General features: G+C 39.3%; 1 protein-coding gene across 2 annotated transcripts in view; it reads right to left on the bottom strand.

Moving 5' to 3' along the window:
- Positions 1-16729, bottom strand: part of TBPL1 (TATA-box binding protein like 1) — a 40926-nt gene that overhangs the window by 9515 nt on the left and 14682 nt on the right. The gene's annotated exons all lie outside the window — the stretch shown is intronic.

The raw sequence follows: 16729 nt of genomic DNA, 5'->3' as shown, positions 1-16729 counted from the left end.
TCAAAACAATGACAGGAATATTTCTAAAAACAAACAAAAATGAGCCCTAGTTTTACTAAGTACACAATCTACGTCCAGCTAAAATATTTTCTCTTTGAGTATGCATATCTTAAAAAAAAAAAGCAATGGTAATTCAGTTGACCTATCCCACAAAGAGAAAAATCAGAAAATGGTAACAACGCTATTATAATTATCTTTATAATTCCTTGAAGCACTATATGAAAAAAGAACTAGTATTCTTTATAAGGATTCAAATTATTATATGACTGAAAAATAAAGCCAAGAGTCCACATTTAAAAAAAAAAAATTCTACCTTGTTTTTCTGCCTTTTAGTTTCTGGTAGGACACAATGAGAACTCAGGTGGTGACTTTCAGCATCTCTGTAGGATCATACAGCACTGAACTCTGTGTATCATTTGAACCTCAACTTCATTCTATTTTCTTTCTTATATTTAGTTCAATCTACCTATCTGTTTGTTTTTCTGTTCTTTGTGCTTGAGCAACCTCAAATGATTCTTGGGTACAAGAGGCGGGGACAGGGGTGGCAGTGGTGTCTGAGGGATAGATACATAGGTGGACAGATTAATAAACAGAGGACAGGAGCAGTTATCAGTGGTGATCTTTAAGTGCACACTCAACATTCGATTCCCCACTGACTATTCTGAGGATGTAGGCCAATTATACAATCTATCTGTGTCTTGGTTTTCTCACCTATGACATGAAATGGACAGTGCCTAACAGATACTACCATGGGAACTACATAAAATGTATGAAAAGTACTTAACACATATACTTGGAAAATAGTAACACAAAAAATAATAATGATTAGGGGTAAAAGTTTAAGTCCAAGTCCACAGGTAGAGCAGAGGTTTCTTAGCCATCACTTTCCATGATTATATCATAACCCAGATATTGCTCCACTTGCTACTTTCCTATTAGAACTCAGAAATAACTGTGAGGCAGAGGCTTCTGACTGCTCACCCCAACACCCATTTCACCCCTCCTTCACAATGAACATAACCCAGACGTCTAGCTGGATACATTGTGGCAGGAAAAAAAAATTCTATACATTTTAGCCTCCCTGGCAACAGACATTCCCCAAGAGGACACAAGCGCTGTACTGTCAAAGAAATGTAAAACAATATGGCTTCATGACTTTTGAGAAGCCTGCTCAGAGGGACCGAATTAACCAGAGGACCCTTTTGCCTTTCTGCTCTTCTTCATTCTTGCTGGATGGAGTCTGGATGTGAGAGCTGGAGTTCAAGAAGCCATTCAGGATCATGAGACGGGTATGGAAGAACAGTAAGACAGAAGCCTGTGACCCTGATATTGTGAAACTCCTTATCACCCCCATCATTTTCTAATTCTAGACTTTACGAACGTGAGGGAAAAATCAATTTCTATTTTAAGCCCTCCTGGTGGACTTTAACTATATGCAGCCAAATCTAATACTGACTGATACACATCCCATGATAAGAGGCCACAAAAAGCCTGCCTTAAAAGCGAAATTACATATGAAGGAACTATGTTGAATTTACCACCTCACACAGGCTTTTTACATCAAACAGGCTAAAACAAATGATTCAGATCTCCTACTCTGAGTATTAACTGCTGAACTGTCTGGAAAGACTACAAGGGTAACATACAAGGTAAAAATAAGTCAAAAAAAAAAGGGGGAATGCAAACTTTGAGAATGCAAAGAAGCCTTGAAATTAATTAAAATTTGATGATTGTTTCCATACATCAGCAACTTAAAATCTAAAAATAAAGTCATGGGCATAGATAAGTTGGGAAGTATTCACATTTTAGATGAGCATCCCAGCAAACAGTCACAGAAGATGTATCAAGAGTAAAATATGAGAAAGTCATTACTAAGGAAAACAAAGAGGCAGGCATACTACATGAAAACCCCAGATTTTTAAAGCAGTACTAAAAAAGAGATGCATTTGCAAACAGTTAACATCTATCTTGTAAAACAAGAGTTCAGTTCAGTTCAGTCGCTCAGTCGTGTCCAACTCTTTGAGACCCCATGAATTACAGCACGCCAGGCCTCCCTGTCCATCACCAACTCCCAGAGTTCATTCAGAGTCGCCTCCATCGAGTCAGTGATGCCATCCAGCCATCTCATCCTCAGTCGTCCCCTTTCACTTCTTACAGCTAAGCACTTCATATCACTTTTAAGTGGATAATTCAAATGGCAAGCCAGTAAGAGACAAATCTCAATTTCTACAGAGCATCTGACAGCCTATCATAGTCCTTCCAATTCTGAGTGAAGCTAAACCATTTATCAATGCGTGAAAAATTCTACCTGAGTAAACTTCTCTCAGCATTAAAGAGGAATACATTGATTACCTCTAAAATTAGTTCAAAAGGCTTACATTATTCCTAAAACATACACTTTTTTTCATTAATTAATTTAAATCACTGCAGATGGTGACGGCAGCCATGAAATTAAAAGACGCTTGCTCCTTGGTAGAAAAGCTATGACAAACCTGGACAGCATATTAAAAAGCAGAGACATCACTTTGCCTACAAAGCTCTATATAGTCAAAGCTATAGTTTTTCCAGTAGTTATGTATGGATGTGAGAGTTGGACTATAAAGAAAGCTGAGCACTGAAGAACAGATGCTTTTGAACTGTGGTGTTGGAGAAGACTCTTGAGAGTCCCTTGGACTGCAAGGAGATCCAACCAGTCCATCCTAAAGGAGATCAATCCTGGGTGTTCACTGGAAGGACTGATGTTGAAGCTGAAACTCCAATACTTTGGCCACCTGGAGCAAAGAACTGACGCATTGGAAAAGACCCTGATGGTGGGAAAGACTGAAGGCAGGAGGAGAAGGGGATGACAGAAGATGAGATGGTTGGATAGCATCACTGACTCAATGGACATGAGTTTGAGCAAGCTCCAGGAATTGGTGATGGACAGGGAAGCCTGGTGTGCTGTAGTCCATAGGGTTGCAAAGAGTTGGACATGACTGAGCAACTGAACTGAACTCACTTTTTAATTGAAGGATAACTGCTTTACAGAATTTTGTTGTTTTCTGTTAAACCTCAACATGAATCAGCCATAGGTATACATATGTCCCCTTCCTCATAAGCCTCCCTCCCATCTCCCTCCCCATCCCACCTCTCTAGGTTGATACAGAGCCCCTGTTTGAGTTCCCTGAGACATATAGCAAATTCCCATTGGCTATCTATTTTACATATTATAATGTAAGTTTCCATGTTACTATTTACATACATCTCACCCTCTCCTCCCCTCTCCCCATGTCCATAAGTCAGTTCTCTATGTCTGTTTTCCCACTGCTGCCCTGCAAATAAATTCTTTGGTACCATCTTTCTAGATTCCATATATATGTGTTAGTATACAATATATATCTTTCTCTTTCTGATTCTGTATAATAGGCTCTAGGTTCGTCCACCTCATTGGAACTGACTCAACGGTGTTCTTTTTTATGGCTGAGTAATATTCCATTGGGGCTTCCCTTGTAGCTCAGTCGGTAAAGAATCTGCCTGCAGTGCAGGAGACCTGGGTTCAATCCCTGAGTTGGAAAGATCCCCTGGAGAAGGAAATGGCAACCCACTCCAGTATTCTTGCCTGAAAAATCTCATCGACAGAGGAGTCTGATAAGCTGCATTCCATGGGGTCGCAAAGAGTCGGGCACAACTGAGCAACTAACACTAAACGCTAATATTCCATTGTGTATATGTACCACAACTTTTTTATCCATTCATCTTTTGATTGACCTCTAGGTTGCTTCCATGTTCTAACTATTGTAAACAGTGCTGCAAGGAACATTGAGGTCATGTGTCTTTTTCAATTTTGGTTTCCTCAGGGTGTATGCTTAGGAGTGGGACTGCTGGGTCATATGGTGGCGGGGCGGGGGGGGGCACTGAGTGCAGCAGAGGATGCACGGGACCTTTGAAGGAGATTGGTATTATCTTCATTACCTCCACCATAGTTTGCCCTCAGGTCAAACAACAGCAGGGGACACTGCCTCCCTCATCAACAGAAAACCGGATTAAAGATTTACTGAGCATGGCCCTGCCCATCAGAACAAGACCCAGTTTCCCCTGTCAGTCTCTCCCATCAGGAAGCTTCCATAAGCCTCATTATCCATCAGACGGCAGACAGAATGAAAATCACAATCACGGAAAACTAATCAAACTGATCACAAGGGCCACAGGCTTATCTAATTCAGTGAAACCATGAGCCATGCCATGTGGGGCCACCCAAGATGGAGGGGTCATGCTGGAGAGTTCTGACAAAATGTGGTCCACTAGAGAAGGGAATGGCAAACCGCTTCAGTATTCTTGCCTTGAGAACCCCATGAACAGTATGAAAAGGCAAAAAGATAGGACACTGAAAGAGGAACTCCCCAGGTCGGTAGGTGCTCAATATGCTACTGGAGATCAGTGGAGAAATAACTCCAGAAAGAATGAAGAGACAGAGCTAAAGCAAAAACACCACCCAGTTGTGGATGTGACTGGTGATGGAAGTAAAGTCCAATTCTGCAAAGAATAAAACTGCATAGGAACCTGGAATGTTAGGTCCATGAATCAAGACAAATTGGAAGTGGACAAACAGGAGATGGCAAGAGTGGACATCGACATTTTAGCAATCAGTGAACTAAAATGGACTGGAATGGGTGAATGTAACTCAGATGACCATTATATCTACTACTGTGGGCAGGAATCCCTTAGAAGAGATGGAGTAGCTATCATAGTTAACAAAAGAGTCCAAAATGCAGTACTTGGGTGCAGTCTCAAAAATGACGGGATGATCTCTGTTCGTTTCCAAGGCAAACCATTCAATATCACAGTAATCTAAGTCTAGGTGCTGAAGAACAATGGGTCTATGAAGACCTACAAGACCTTCTAGAACTAACACCAAAAAGGGATGTCTTCTTCATCATAGGGGACTGGAATGCAAAAGTAGGAAGTCAAGAAACACCTGGAGTAACAGGCAAATTTGGCCTTGGAGTACAGAATGAAGCAGGGCAAAGGCTAACAGAGTTTTCCCAAGAGAACCCACTGGCCATAGCAAACACCCACTTCCAATAACACAAGAAAAGCCTCTACACATGGATATCACCAGATGATCAATACCAAAATCATATTGACTATATTCTTTGCAGCCAAAGATGATACAGTCAGCAAAAATAAGACCGGGAGCTGACTGTGGCTTAGTTCATGAATACTTTATTGCCAAATTCCAACTTAAATTGAAGAAAGTAGGGAAACCACAGGACCATTCAGGTATGACCTAAATCAAAACCCTTACGATTATACAGTGGAAGTGACAAATAGATTCAAGCAATTAGATCTGCTAGACAGAGTGCCTGAAGAACTATGGATGGAGATTGGTGATACTGTACAGGAGGCAGTGATCAAGACCATCCCCAAGAAAAAGAAATGCAAGAAGGCAAAATGGCTATTTAAAGAGGCCTTATAAATAGCTGAGAAAAGACGAGAAGCTAAAGGCAAAGGAGAAAATGAAAGATATAGTCATTTGAATGCAGAGTTTCAAAGAATAGCAAAGAGAGATAAGAAAGCCTTCCTCAGTGATCAATGTAAAGAAATAGAGGAAAACAATAGAATGGGAAAGACTAGAGATCTCTTCAAGAAAATTAGAGATACCAAGGGAACATTTCATGCAAAGATGGGCTCAATAAAGGACAGAAATGGTATGGGTCTAACAGAAGCAGAAGATGTTAAGAAGAGGTGGCAAGAATAAACAGAAGAACTGTACAAAAAAGATTTTCATGACCCAGATAACCACAATGGTGTGATCACTCATCTAGAGCCAGACATCCTGGAATGCAAAGTCAAGTGGGCCTAAGGAAGCATCACTACGAACAAAGCTAGTGGAGGTCATGGAATTTCAGCTGAGCTATTTCAAATCCTAAAAGATGATGCTGTGAAAGTGCTGCAGTCAATATGCCAGCAAATTTGGAAAACTCAGCAGTGGCCACAGGACTGGAAAATGTCAGTTTTTATTCCAATCCCAAAGAAAGGCAATGCCAAAGAATGCTCAAACTACTGCACAATTGCACTCATCTTACACGCTAGCAAAGTAATGCTCAAAATCCTCCAAGCCAGGCTTCAACAGTACGTGAACTGTGAACTTCCTGATGTTCAGGCCAGATTTAGAAGAGGCAGAGGAACCAGAGATCAAATTGCCAACATCAGCTGGACTACATGTAAAGAGTCCCAGAAAAATATCTACTTCTGCTTTATTGGCTACACCAAAGCCTTTGACTGTGTGGATCACAATAAACTGTGGAAAATTCTTAAAGAGATTGGGATACCAGATCACTTTACCTGCCTCCTAAAAAATCTGTATGCAGGTCAAGAAGCAACAGTTAGAACTGGACATGGAACAACAGACTGGTTCCAAATTGGGAAAGGAGTACATCAAGGCTGTATATTGCCACCCTTCATATTTAACTTATATGCAGAGTACATCATGTGAAATGCCAGGCTGGATGAAGCACAAGCTGGAATCAAGATTGCCGGGAGAAATATCAGTAACTTCAGATATGCAGATGACACCACCCATGGCAGAAAGCAAAGAACCAAAGAGCCTTTTGACGAAAGTGAAAGAGGAGAGTGAAAAAGTCAGCTTAAAACTCAACATTCAGCAAACTAAGATCATGGCATTTTGTCCCATTACTTCATGGCAATTAGATGGGGAAACAGTGGAAAGAAACAGTGAGTGACTTTATTTTGGGGGGCTCCAAAATCACTGCAGATGATATAGCCATGAAATTCAAAGACGCTTGCTCCTTGGAAGAAAAGCTATGACAAACCTAGACAGCATGTTAAAAAGCAGAGACATTACTTTGCCAACAAAGGTCCGTCTAGTCAAAGCTCTGGTTTTTCCAGTAGTCACGTATGCATATGACAGCTGGACTATAAAGAAATGAACTGTGGTGTTGGAGAAGATTCTGGAGAGTCCCTTGGACCACAAGGAGATCAAACCAGTCAATCCTAAAGAAAATCAGTCCTGAATATTCATTGGAAGGACTGATGCTGAAACTGAAGCTCCACTACTTTGGCCACCTGATGCGAAGAGCTGACTCACTGGAAAAGACCCTGATGCTGGGCAAGACTGAAGGTAGGAGGAGAAGGGGATGACAGAGGAGGAGATGGTTGGATGGCATCATGGACTTGATGGACATGAGTTTGAGTAAGCTCTGGGAGTTGGTGATGGACAGGGAATCCTGGGTGCTGCAGTCCATGGGGTCACAAAGAGTCAGACATGACTGAGTGACTGAACTGAACTGAACTGATGGTGGTTTCTGCCTTATGGCAGTAAGCGAAGAATAATTAAAGAGCCTCTTGATGAAAGTGAAAGAGGAGAGTGAAAAAGCTGGCTTAAAACTCAACATTCAGAAAATAAAGATCATGGCATCCAGTCCCATCACTTCATGGCAAATAGATGGGGAAACAATGGAAACAGTGACAGACTTTCTTCTCATGGGCTCCAAAATCACTGCAGATAATGACTGTAGCCATGAAATTCAGATGCTTGCTCCTCAGAAGAAAAGCTATGACAAACCTAGACAGCATATTAAAAAGCAGAGACATTATTTTGCCAACAAAGGTCCGACAAGCCAAGGCTATGGTTTTTCCAGTGGTCATGTATGGATGTGAGAGTTGGACTATAAAGAAAGCTGAGCGTAGAAGAACTGATGCTTTTGAACTGTGGTGTTGGAGAAGACTCTGGAGAGTCCCTTGGACTGCAAGGAGATCCAACCAGTCAATCCTAAAGGAAAGCAGTCCTGAATATTCATTGGAAGGACTGATTTTGAAGCTGAAACTCCAATTCTTTGGCCACCTGATGCAAAGAACTAACTCATTCTAAAAGATCCTGATTCTGGGAAAGATTGAAGGCGGGATGAAAAGGGAACGAGAGAGGATGAGATAATTGGATGGCATCACCGACTTGATGGACATGGGTTTGAGTAAGCTCTCGGAGTTGGTGATGGACAGGGAAGCCTGGCGTGCTGCAGTCCCTGGGGTCGCAAAGAGTCAGACACATCTGAGTGACTGAACTGAACTGATGGTGGTTTTATTCCTGGTTTTTTAAGGAATCTCTGTACTGTCTTGCATAGTGGCTGTATCAATTTACATTCCCACCAACAAGTGCAAGAGGGTTCCCTTTTCTCCACACCCTCTTCAGCATTTATTGTTTGCATGCTTTTTGATCATGGCCATTCTGACTGGTGTGAGGGGATATCTCATTTTGTTGTGATTTGCATTTCTCTAATAATGAGCAATGTTGAGCATCTGTTCATGTGTTTGTCAGCCATCTGTATGTCTTCTTTGGAGAAATGTCTGTTAGGTCTTTTTCCCACTTTTTGATTGGGTTGTTTGTTTTTCTGGTATTGAGTTGTACGAGCTGCTTATATATTTTGGAAATTAATCCTTTGTCAGTTGTTTCATTTGCTATTATTTTCTCCCATTCTGAAGGTTGTCTTTTCACCTTGCTTATCGTTTCCTTTGCTGTGCAAAAGCTTTTAAGTTTAATCAGATCCCACTTGTTTACTTTAAAACATACCCATAACTTTTAAAACACAGTTTAAACACACACATACACAGCTACAGCTATAAAAAAGATGGGGAGAATTAATTCTCAGTAGGGAAGAAATATTCCAAATTGCTTGTAACTATGGTACCTATAGTTCCCTATGGTACCTTGAAGTTCCCTGATAGCTCAGACAGTAAAGCGTCTGCCTACAATGTGGGAGACCTGGGTTCGATCCCTGGGTCAGGAAGATCCTCTGGAGAAGGAGATGGCAACCCACACCAGTACTCTTGCCTGGAAAATCCCATGGACAGAGGAGCATGGTGGGCTACAGTCCATGGGGTTACAAAGAGTCAGACATGACTGAGCAACTTCACTTTTCATGGTACCTATAGTTAAACATCTATTTCACTTATGATATTCTGAAGGTTCAAGACTACATCTTAAAGTCACATCCACGACTTGGCATCATATCTCATACATAGAAAATGTTCTATTACTATTTCCTGAATAAATGCTAGAAAATCCAACAGTTCAATCTTCAGTTTAAATTAGAATTATCACTAGCTAGAATCCCAAACTACAATTTTTTTAATATTGGGTATGGAAAAATTAAAAAAAAACAAAAAGCAAAACTAAAAGCTCCTGAAGAAAGTGCTTCAGGTCAAGTTCAAACTGCTTTAAAGTCAAAATGGAACCATGAAGTTAGAAGCAAAATGAATCCAAAACAGAGTGAGTGCCACTAGTTTACTACATCTCAAAACTGAGGTAAACTAAGCATAGTAGTGTTTACTTGATGATAATACATTATTATTAAAAAAAAAAAAACAAACACGTAACAGAAAGAAAAAAAGAAACTAAAAGCAAGCCTGAAACTTCAGTTCCAAAGCCACTCACTCTCATTTAAATGAAGAAGAGCTAAGAATCTTTTTCTTCCCTGCTGCTGCTGCTGCTAAGTCGCTTCAGTCGTGTCCGACAATGTGCAACCCCATGGACCGCAGCCTACCAGGCTTCCCCGTCCCTGGGATTCTCCAGGCAAGAACACTGGAGTGGGTTGCCATTTCCTTCTCCAATGCATGAAAGTAAAAAGTGAAAATGAAGTCGTTCAGTGGTGTCTGACTCTTCACAACCCCATGGACTGCAGCCCTACATGCCCCTTAGTAGCCATGAAAATGCATATGTAGTGTTCTTTACTATATTTCAGGATGGCTTACACATTTAAAACTTTTAAACTTGTTTGCATGCATCCAAGGGAAATAGGTTTCAGCAAATCCACAAAAAAGAACACCATTTTAAAGTGGCATTTAAATTTACAAAGCTGTTAAGCCTGCTAACACTACAGTACAAAATACTTAAGACAACATAAATGACAAAAATAAACATCTATGTTCCTAGCATCCAGCTTAAAAAGTATAATTTACAATACAATGGATGTCTCCCCTCCTGCTCTTCTCCTAGATAAGGTCCTCAATTCCTTTCCTCTGGAGAAAACTCCATTCTCGCCAATTTGTTGTTTTATTATTCTCATATATTCCTCTTAAAGTTATGACATACACATTATATCCTTGAACCCAATAAATCATTAAAAAAATACATTAATGGATTTGGCTTGGTAATACTTCATTTTGGATTAATTCATCTATTTTTGTAAGCAGAATTTGTCTATAATCCTTTCTTGGACTTTATCTGGTTTGAGTATCATGGGTGATATCAGACTTACTAGACAAGTTAGGTTGCTTTCTTCTTAAAAAAAAAACAAACCACCTCTGGAAGACAGTTTTAGAAGACCTCATCTGAAAACTGTCTTGACCTGTTTTTTGTTTCCTTTGTGGATTTTAAAAGCTTAATTTAATTTAAGGGTTTTAAGACATTTGATGTCTTCTATTTCTTCCTTGATCAGTTTTCCCAAATTAAATTTTCTTGGGAAATTTTCCAGTTCTTCCAAAATTTAACATTTTATGGCTTTTAATTTTTCATGGTTTTCATACAAATTTTAAAAACTCAACTTCAGTATACTTATCTCTTCATCATAGTATCATTTATCCCTGTTTTTTTTTCTATCATCAATCTTGCTGAAAAGTTTTTCTATTTTTTGTTTGCTCAAAGGACAAACTATTGATAGGTAGTTTGATCCTCTTTATTAATTTTTTTTTTTTGCCTTATGTTCTTCCTTCTACAGATCTACTCTTTTCTTGATTTCTTATATTGGAAAGTAAGCTGGATGCTTAATATGTCAGTTTTGAACTTTTCCTCTCTTCTTGTATGAGCATTAGAGCAGTGATAACCAAGTGCATTCAGTATATCTGAAGTTGGATATATAATGTTTTCACTATCCCTTGATTCTAACAATAGTTGCATTTGCATTATTTTTTTTAAGACCACTTATTTATAAATTATCTTTAGACATATATAGCTCTTAAAATCACTAGCAATGAGGACGGTGCTAACTTAAAAGAATGAGATACCACTACTCATACTGGTAAACATCAAACATTGCTGATGAATGCATCTTGAGAAATTATTCAACTGAGCAAAGTATAAATAAAGATGATATACTGCAATTCTGTTAATAGCAGAAACCTACGTGCCAATGCAGAAGGGGCTGGTTAAATAAAGTATAGCATAGTCTAATACAACAGACTACTAAACTGACTTTATAAATTATAACTACATGGATATAGACAGAGGTTCATAATATGAAAACAAACATACATTTGATAAGAGTTCATTTTGGTTTATATATCTACGTATGTACTAAAAGTGCCAAAATGTTCACAATCATTCTATTCAGAGAACTGGCAACAGGGTGACTTTGGTAATTTCCCCACTGCCCAAGGCCTAATATTAAGACATGATTTGACAAGGTGTTTTGTCCTGTTTCTCAAGGAAATGCCAACTATGAGTTTGTCAAGTATTTCCTTCTAATAAAAAGCAAAGTTGAAAGTTGAAGCTGTCCTACTTCAGGAAATAACGTATTTCTAGCATTGTATTAAGATGCATTATTGAGTTGAAGCAGATTTTTATGGACAAGTTAGGTCCTCCTGGTGGTATTCCAACTACAACCTTAAAGCATCAACTGGAAAACATCGCCACCTCCTGGTTTTTAAGACAAATTACAGCCAACACTACTACATTTAAAATTCTCCAGGAGGAAAAGAAGGAAATGGCAACCCACTCCAGTCAGTGTTCTTGTCTGGGAAATGCCATAGACATGAGGGAGCCTGGTGGGCTGCTAGAGTCCATGGGGTCACAAAAGAGTCGGACATGACTTAGCAACTGAGCACACCAGGAAAGATATTTTAAACTAAAATGGCACAACATACATTGTTACGAAAACAAAGCAAAAATAACCCTAAAATCTAACTAAAAGCCAAAAGAATAAAGTAAAATAAAACTGAGAATACAGAAAGTAAATTCTGGCTACTTTTAAGGGTACTTAAGTTGGATCTGGGAGAAGGCAATGGCAACCCACTCCAGTACTCTTGCCTGGAAAATCCCATGGACGAAGGAGCCTGGTAGGCTGCAGTCCATTGGGTCCCTGAGACGGGCACCACTGAGCAACTTCACTTTCACTTTTCACTTTAATGCACTGGAGAAGAAAATGGCAACCCAGTGCAATATTCTTGCCTGGAGAATCCCAGGGATGGGGAGCCTGGTGGGCTGCCATCTATGGGGTCGCACAGAGTCGGACATGACTGAAGCGACTTAGCAGGAGCAGCAGCAGCAAGTTGGATCTGAGGATACAGTGGGTGGGTCCTCTAAGATTTAACCACAGAACTACTCTCCATGATTTGAGAAATGGCAGAGACAGACTGGATACAGCCCAGTTGCAAACACAATGTGAGCCCAGGTGGTGTCCTAGGGATCCTTCTTTTCTACAAACAAGACATGCCATCCAAACTAACCGCACACTCTTTATAAAGTTCCCCAAATAGCAGTTTAGGAAAGAGACATTTTGTGCTCCTGATTCCAACAGATTACTCAACCATCTCTCAATACACACCTGCGACCGAGATGGAGAAAGGCTAATAGTCTGCCTTTTACAAAGAGGGTCTTCTTTCACACAGGTTTAACATTAATAGTACACCAGAAACCTTATAAAACAGGGTGCCGACCTAGTGTTCACATTCAGGTATATGACACTGGGTAAGTTACCTAACCTCTCTCTTAAGTCCTAATTTTCTCTTCTGAAAAATTGGTGATAATATCATCTTATCTCCCAGGGTGTTTTTAAGAAGGACGGACTATTTATCTGTGTCAAGTACATAGCATACTGTATGTATTCACTAAATGGTAACTATTACCATTTAATGGATTCACAGGTAGAATATTGTAACCAGATGGTATTAATGAACTGACACAAAACTTGAGAACAATCATACTGATAGAAAAACAAAACAAAACAAAACAAAAACAGACCATAACAGGTTAGGCAGGGGTCAGCGAAATAACAACCAATGGGCCAGGCCCTGATTTTTTTTTTTTTAATCTTACTGAAACAGTCATGCTCATGTGTTTGCTTAATGACTATGTGGCAGAGCTGAGCAACTGTGAAAGTGAAAGGCACTCAGCAGTGTCTGAATCTTTGCTACCCCAGGGACTATACAGTCCATGGAATTCTCCAGGCCAGAATACTGAAGTGGGTAGCCTTTCCCTTCTCCAGCAGATCTTCCCAACCCAGGGATCAAACCCAGGTGTCCCGCATTGCAGGCGGATTCTTTACCAGCTGAGCCACAAGGGAAGCCCTAGCAGTTGTGACAAAGACCAAAAGACCCACAAGCCTGAAGTAGTTACTATATGGTCCTCTAAGAAAAAGTTTGCAGATCCCCAGGCTAGTGCAATGGGGCAGTATCAATAAAATGACATCTAATGTAAATAAAGTTTACATTTTTATTAAGAGGAATAAAACCTCTGTATACCATGGTCCTTGATTGGCTCCTGGTTTGAACAAAACAGGTGTTAAGATCTGAATACAATAGATAATTTGAATATATTAGATAGTATTAGGGAACTGCTATTAATTTTGCTAGGTCAAATAATACAGTGGTCATACAGACGATTACGCTTATTTTTTAACATGCATATTGAAATAGTCAAGGGAAAAATGCCATGTCTGGAATCACTATCTGAACTCAGTAACAAACAGATTTGGTAAAGTTTCAGATGATCCCCTCAATATCTGCAATCTTGCCACAGGAACCAAACAAATTAGGAAAATTTGAGTACAGAATAGATCTGGATTGTAGGTATAATTTTAAGACAAAGAAATGCCATATTACTGGCTCAACTCTTAACAATGATTAAATCTAGGCGAAAGAATATAAGGATATAATGCTCTCCCTACATTTTGGTCTAAACAATGTCCATAATAATTTTTAAAAGCTGTTTAAAAAGAAAAACAAATTTCCTCACAATAGGCCACACTAAGACAATGTGGGAGTTAATTATATATATATATATATATATATATTTTTTTTTAAAGAAAAACCAGATCAGATAGAGTATTCAGAGCAAAGGAATTACTAGCCTCTTTGCTACTAAAACATCTAGAATATCCTGACCTTATCATTTAAAGAGGGCACTGATATCCAGATGAAAGCAGGATGGCATGAGATATAAAAATAGTTGTGTGAGCAAAGTCTCAGGACATTTAGCACAAGACAGGAAAGACAGCAGTTGCTTTCAGATGTCTAAATAAAAAGGAAACCAAAAAATCCAAATGAAGGCCCAGAGGAAGAGACCTTATGAAGTCACACCAGAAACCAAATACCTGCAAAGCAGCAGGCCCCATGGAAGATAAGTGGCCGAAAAAACGGAGGGAGGGCAAGATAGGCTGGACTGTTACAGAATGAGTCTTTTATTAGGTAAAAGATGTGACTAGATGGCTTCTAAGATGCCCATCTAACTCTCAAATCCCAAGATTCCAACATCTGAGATGAAGACATACTCTAGACACATTTAGGAATTACATACTACATTTCAATTTTCAGTCTAGAACTATTATGTAGTTTAGTTAAATTGACAACCCATTCTGAACTTCCCACTTTTCCTACAACAAGCACTTGTATTCAAATGGGCAATGCAGAGAGAGAGTTAGAAGCACTGAGGGGCAACGGCACAGGCAGACAACCAAAATGCAAAGTCTGTTTGACTTGGTGACATCACATCATGAAGACACTTCTGTGTGTGGCCCAACAGCTTATACTTTATACCAAGAGTTCTTGGTGTCGGCATTTTTGTGTTCTAGCCACATGCAGAAAATTTCATTAACAATATGCCTGACCACAAAAATCCTTGTATATTCTAAAGGAAAGGATTCTGAAGGGAAGGATTATATAGTATACTACTCATATTACAAAAAAACAGTTAACAAATGCTTAAGTAAAAGAAAAAGTATGTACAAAACCATAATTTGTTGTTGTTCAATTGCTAAGTCTTGACCAACTCTTTCTGACCCCATGGACTGCAGCACACCAGGCTTGCCTGTGCTTCACTCTCTCCCAGAGTTTGCTCAAACTCACATCCACTGAGTTGGTGACATCATCCTCTATCTTCACTACATATGTATCTACCTTTTACCTCTGACTTTTTCTAAATACCAATTCTGAAGACTGGTATCAGAACAGTTATTACAATTTTTAAAAATCTACATCAAGAAAATTACAAATACTCTTTTTCTCTAGTTTTTATTTTACATTGGAGTACAGCTGATTTACAATGTTGTGTTACTTTCAAGTGTACAGCAAACTGATCTAGTTACACATATACATACATCTATTCTTTTTCAGATTCTTTTCCCTTGTAGGTTATTACAGAGAAAGGTACTAGTTTTTAAATAACTCTGATGCTTGCCAGCAACCATCTATTTAAAAAATAGGTAAGGAGAAGTATATTTTATGTTTCAGTCAATGAAAATATCTGTAATGATGCCTAAAAGGTGGTGGAGGAAGATTTAAACAATGGTGATTTTCTGAATGAGTGCTTAAGTCACTGCTGCTGCTAAGTCGCTTCAGTAGTATCTGACTCGGTGCGATTCCATAGATGGCAGCCCACCAGGCTCCCCCGTCCCTGGGATTCTCCAGGCAAGAACACCGGAGTGGGTTGCCACTTCCTTCTCCAATGCGTGAAACTGAAAAGTGAAAGTGAAGTAGCTCAGTCGTGTCCGACTCTTCGAGACCCCCCTGGACTGCAGCCTACCAGGCTCCTCCATCCATGGGATTTTCAAGGCAAGAGTACTGGAGTGGGATGCCATTGCCTTCTCCGTCATTACTCCCAGACATAACCAATTAGATCATATCTTCTTATTTTCAATAAGCAGTCAGCACTTCTCAAATAATGCAGAACACTGATTTCCAGGTATTTATCTCTGTATGCTATTTATCCAAATAGATTTACATTGGAATCGAGCACTTTAGAAATGCATTAATAGCAAAAATACATTAAACACTCATAATTGGACCACATATGGCTTTCCTTGTCTTCTATATAGATATACTTACTCATTCATTAATTCACTTATAGTAATACCATCCAGACCTATGAATATTAATAGCCTGAGAACAAACTCCTGAGCATTAACTTCTGTTGCACAGGCATTAACTAGGTCTCTGACCTCAGAGTTACAGGGTTTAACCAAATCATTTATTCACACACCCCTCAGATATGCATTGGCTCAAACTTTGTACCTTTCCATTCATGCGTACCTTTGTTTACTGATCCCCTAATTAAGTTACTACTAATAATAAAGTCAATGTGTAAAATTCAAAAAACCCTGAAAACAATATCCTAGAATATTACTATGGTCTATCTATAGGCTTATTTTTCATAAAACTAAGATGCTACATCTTTTTTGCAGCAGATCACAACATTATACACAAAGATTATCAGCTTACTTGCTTCATGTCAATCCCATATTTATACTTTATCTACTATGCCTGTCCTTCATTCACTTAATTTTTCCATGTGTTAAAGATGGTACATATGGTAGCCAGCCTCCAAGATGGCACCAGTTTACACTATCATAAAAAAGTTCCAGTACAAAAACAAATCCACCTGCAATGCTGGAGATCTGAGTTTGATCCCTGGGTTGGGAAGATCCCCTGGAGGAGAGCATGGCAACACATTCCAGTATTCTTGCCTGGAGAATCCACATGGATAGAGGAGCTTGGCGGGCTACAGTCCAAGGGGTTGCAAAGA

Source organism: Ovis aries, chromosome 8, assembly GCF_016772045.2.
Source record: "Ovis aries strain OAR_USU_Benz2616 breed Rambouillet chromosome 8, ARS-UI_Ramb_v3.0, whole genome shotgun sequence".
Taxonomy (NCBI): domain Eukaryota; kingdom Metazoa; phylum Chordata; class Mammalia; order Artiodactyla; family Bovidae; genus Ovis; species Ovis aries.
Note: the sequence above shows the minus strand (reverse complement) of the source record. Positions and strands in the feature narration are given on the sequence as shown.